The sequence below is a fragment of the Chondrus crispus genome, genomic scaffold (assembly GCF_000350225.1).
Source record: "Chondrus crispus Stackhouse genomic scaffold, scaffold_460, whole genome shotgun sequence".
NCBI classification, from domain to species: domain Eukaryota; phylum Rhodophyta; class Florideophyceae; order Gigartinales; family Gigartinaceae; genus Chondrus; species Chondrus crispus.
This window is the reverse complement of record NW_005179371.1, coordinates 21,254-26,765: the sequence shown is the minus strand read 5'-3', so window position 1 is coordinate 26,765 and position 5,512 is coordinate 21,254.

Below are 5,512 nucleotides of genomic sequence, written 5' to 3'. Positions count from 1 at the left end.
TCTTTGACCACCAGAAAAACATATGGTTAACGTCAAGCTATAGATTTTTGATTCGCTTATCATTCAAAAGCACAGGTTTAGATAGAGTCATGCAAGAGATTTCCATTTCCTTTGTGATCAGCAATGATACTTGACTTATCTAAAACATTGAAACATGCAATATGAAAAACTTTTCAGTCTTGAACAAACAGATTCATTCGAGTAACCGAAAGAAGGAATTATATAAGTGAAAAATAGTCATTGCATAGTTATCGAGATGACTAGCAATTAATAACATCAAAACGACAGATGATTGCGAAAGACATATCATGCTTGCTTTTTAGAGGGCCAAAACACAGATCTCGTTTCTTATCTATCGTTTTCAATAGAAGTGGAATGAAACCTTCCTCTGCTTGCACTACATTTTCTCTACACCATTAATTCGAGAATTAATTCCACTTGCATTAGACTTCGGCAAGCCTTTCTATTAATAGCTGCACTTCCAGCCCTTTCATTTTCGAAACAAACAGTACCGTGCATCTGCGTGAGCGGGCTCAATGCTATGAAAGGATACAAGAATAGAGGGAGTCAATACTTTGAAGCCAATACCCTCTTGATATGCCTTTGTATCATAAGCCATTTGTACGCACATTTAGCTGCCACAGAAATATTATATCCAGGCGTACCCATTTCTACAATGAGGCTAATTGATGTTTAGAAACAGAGACGCTGATTGACAATGTTGCTTTAAACGCACGTAACGGCAATAGTTTCCAAGCAATTAAAAATCGAATTCATGTTTACTTTTGTATTCGGAAAGACTTCAATAGTTTTTAAAGATTTACTACTACCTCAGTGCTTTTATACGCTAGCAGTTATTTTAATAATAATAATTATAGACGTTAAAAATTGAACAAGGAGAAATTTTGATAACGAGATGAAATTTAGGAAAAACTTTTCGGGATGTGGACGAAGGACAATATCTACCCGTTTTAAGGCATCAGTAGTGAAGCCTCAAGAAAGTACTGTAGAGGTTTCGGGGACAAGTGTATCAGGTGTCAAAGAGAGAAACCGATGATGGCAGCATTTACACGTAGAACGAGAACGTTGCACAGTTGGTGCGTGTCAAAGTCTCGTACTCGAAAACTGCTTTGTCCGAGAATTATGCTCTACTGTTTTGGTTTGAGGATATCAACAAACAAAACGAAACTCTTGAACTGTATGCGTGGAATTTTTCTTTTCCCGTGCAAAGTGGTTTATAGAAGCCTGTATTCATGGCCTTGGGAGATAGCAAATAGGAGTTGGGCATGGCTTGATAGGGTGCTTGATCCGTATTTGGATGTGCCTTGCTACTGAGTATGGAGCATGTCACAGTATAGAAATGCGGCTATGGCATCGGAAATGATCAGTGCTGATGATAAACGGTCATAGAATATGGACGTGACAATCCTTGAGGATGTTGCAATAGGTTGGAAAGCTTGATAGAGCAAACGGCGCTGGGTGCATGTGTGACGTAGAAGAAGGAAGGAAGACAAGAAGCGTGTCTCATGAAAAACGGATAGCGATACGAGAACATGCAGAAGAAAATATGGCAGGGGTACTGTTAGAGCAAGATCTGTAAAACAACACCAAGGAAATGCATCGGGAACTTTTTGGGAAAGACCGAGACCGTGACATGTTTACAGGTCTGAATAGGGGCTTCAAAAGAGGGGGTTCCTTCTCTATGAAGGTTGTGTGCAACAAGGATGAGACATCTATTGAAAACGCGGATGGTGGGAAATTTGGTGAGTGGAATGGGTCTGTTTGGTTTTTATAGGGCACATGTGGGGCAGGGAGGAGGGGATGAGGATCGAGAGAACTGAAGAAAGCGGAACGGGAGGACAGTAATGTTAAACCAAAATGGAGACGATGGGGCGAAGGGGTTGGGGCTCCCCTGCGTGAAGGAGTTTTAGATATGTGAGGACTTAAAATGTAAGTACGGGCAGCGGGAAGGGAAGGGGCGAGGTCGGCAATAATAGCCAATAAAGGCGATTGACCCATCAGGCTGTGCCGCGACATGTGCCGCATCATTCTCGGGCCCAATTTTACGTCATGCCGTGACCTGAGAGACACGGATGCGTCGCGTTGCCGGAGATCTTCTTTTACTGTATTTTGAATAGCGCCTCTGAAATGCTACACTGTAATTCGCGGCGGCAAAATTCCACTTTCCTACTTACATTTCCGCTCGCCCTGCACGGCCCGCATGGGCCATAGTGGCTGCTCTCAACTGTCAGCATGTTTGAGCTCCAAACTCGCATACAGCTTACAAAATTCGGCAGAGTCATCTGCCACCCTTCCAGGGTAGAGTGTGCCTCTATGCCTCCACAATTATTCCTCATCGCCCCATCGGCTTTTCGACGTCTTACATACCCGTCTATTTGCTTTCCTTCCATTCCGCTTTCCCGTGCCCGTCATCAGCTACGAATCCTCCTCGGTCATACAAAGGCAACCCGATGGTGAGTCATGATGCAAACGTGACGCCCGATCAGACACTAGAACTATACGCCTTCCGCGCCTCGAGACTCCCCCTCGTCTTAAACCCTCTCTGAAATGAACACTATGGATCTTCAGTATCTATCCCAAACTGAACGAAACTCGTGCGCGTCCTTCCGAGTGTCACATCCTTTGTTCTTTTGCTCTGTCAGTATCAAATAAAGGAAAGGACAAACCTCTCTCTCTCTCTGCATACGAATTCGATCCCATGGTTGCCTATCCTCCGTATGTTTGCAATCACTTCCCCTCTCCGCCCTCTCTCTTTCTTCCCCTAATTCCCCGAAGGCAGACGTGTCTAACATATCTACCAATGCCCTCTATGCATTGCATACATCACACGCATCTCAACTCTCAGTCAGTTATTCATCTCACCAGAAGAGTCATAAAGAACTACCCGGAGAGCGGAAAGTGCTCGTTTAAATATCTGTGCAGGGGAAAAGCGACTGATAAATCCTCCTCCTTAATTCCACTCCCCTCTGACCTTTCCCACATCCACTCTTGACACAACAGTCCCGCCTCGTTTGCAAGGTAGGACATAACTGCTCTTTCTGATATCATAGAAACGATGGTCACAAGCCAAAGTTCACGCACTGTCAAGACGTTCCCTTGAACGAATAATCTCAGCATACTACTCCATAAAGACACAACAGAGTATGGATTTGGGGGCCTATGTGCGTTTGAAGGAGTGCCTATCACTTTCTGCACTGTTTACCTGAACATCAATGCGACTGTTAAGTTCTCTCGAGTATCCGCGACCGATACACGATGAAGAATGCAGACTCCTACCAAACTCTCCCCTGTCTCACCTACGTCAACCTACACGCATCTGTTTCGTGACAAGATCTAGCCAATTAAATGAGGTGGCTATGTTCCATATGCTTCAAGTCGCGACACCAGTTCTTTAAACGTTCATTTTATTGAGTTGAAATCGGGGGAATTTATAAATGGGGCCAACATCCTGCATGGCTTCTGGCCGGGGCTCAAGTCCTTGAAGCAATGTTGAGCGTGCACATGCAATGTTAGGGGCACACTGTCAGGAGGGCCAGAAGTGGTCAAAAGCCTGTGCAGAATCGCTTAGCCTTATGCAGAGGCGAAATGATGGGGACCAAACATTTGGAGCGAGCACTGAAAATGCAGAGCTCTTTCTATGTCGGCTGCACTCGTCCGTCAAACAAACTTCAAGGCAGACAGGAGTGAAGAATCATGATGACTTTCTCGTTTTCCAACGGTTGGCATCTTGTCTCTCGTGATGGGTGACAAAGAATGGTGTCAAGATACTGAACACCAAGCAATATGAGGCATATAACAGTGCAGGGTCGCAGCGAGTGCAAACAGCAGTTGCAGCATCTTGGCAGTGGGGCAACTTGCATCGAAAGGGCTTGATCGCGTGTGCAACGCGTAGTTGGTGCCCACAAAGCAATTTGCTTTCAGAAGACGCCCTGATCTTTGGACTTTTTGAAAGATGCACTTCAAAATGGGTCGTGAAATGGTCAGGAGTTATTTGTTTGTTGGAGAAAAGGATTGAGCTTGTTGGCGTAAGTATTTCAGAGCAAGGAGAGGAATCCATTTCTCTAAAGAGATAGGCACGTGGCTGTATGGCTGTACATGGAGCATGGTAGAACTTGGACCTGCTGTCCGAGTTTGCGGTTGCAAACATAAGACACTTCTTCTTCACATGTAAATGTAAATAGGAAGTGTCTTCTGTTTGCAATCGCAGACTCGGACAGTAGGACGTGGTCCGGGATGGAGGCATGTTGAGGAGAGAAAATGTGTCTATAGAGATAAGAGAAGACTAAAAGTGATTGGAAAGGGGCACGTCAAAGGGGCGACCATGCCAAACGGGCATGGTTGAGGCAATGTGCAAGTAGGGGAGAATGTGGCATGGATGCATCAAGGCAGGAGGGTGTCGAAGCGGAAGAGACGACTGGAGGAGATGATATAACAAGTGGTGATGGCCAAGTAGTGCAAGGGAAACGAAGAGAATGGCTATTGGATTTGGGGCAGAGGGGACAAGGGGAAGAAGACTCAAGCAATTGCGCGGCACCGTGTCGGGAGCGGAGATTGGCGGTTCCTAAAGCAGATCTGCATGGGCGTACCGGACAGACCAGGACATGTGTCCACCAGAGACAGGCTTATGCAATATTTGTCCAGCAATGGTGGCACGCCTTTTCTCTCTAAAGTGCCCCACCAGCGCGCCAAAAATGAAAACAAAAACCGCAACCGAGTGACCCGTGACCCCCCCTCGTACTCCCGCTGACGTACCTGACACGCCTCCCTCTAAGCCAAACCTTCTTCTTCACCACTGTTCTCTCCTCAACTCCACACATCGCTCTCCCTCCCCTCGCTCTCCCTCCCCTCGCTCTCCCTCCCCTCGCTCTCCTCCTCCCCCCTCACAATGCCTCCCCTCCCCTTCCTCTTCCTCCTTCTCCCGCTCTCGCTGGCCCTGTCACCGTACCCGTCGCTGCATCTCTCCATAACCTCGTCCGACTTCCGCGATGCGCGCCGCGAGCTCGCCACCACAGTCCTACTGGACGACTCGCAGCCCACGCCCGGCTGGCGCGCCTGCATTTCCGCAGCGATAGCGCCCGCGCCCGCGACGACCTGCCATCTTATCGCGCCGACCGCCGGCCGCGTGCACCTCTTCTTCTCCTTCGGCAACTCGTCCACGGCGGGCATCCCCGCGGTCCCCCTAGCGCACCAGCCCTCCCTCACGTTGGTGCTGATCAACGGCGAGTCGCGCGAGCACGCCGGCGGCCCCGTCCAGGACTTTTTCTACCGCCCGCAGCACAGCCGCGGGTGCTTCTCGCTGGCGTCGGCGTGCGCGTCGGCGCCGGGCGGCGTGGTCGACATGACGCTGACCTTCTGCGGGGTGCAGATCGGGCTGCGGCGCGCGTGCGGGTCGGGCGTGCTGCGCGGCGTGGACGTGGTGGTGGCGGAGCGGACGGCGCACGGCGCGACCGTGCGCGTGTTGGTGGGCGGCGGCGTCGAGAGCGTGGCCGTG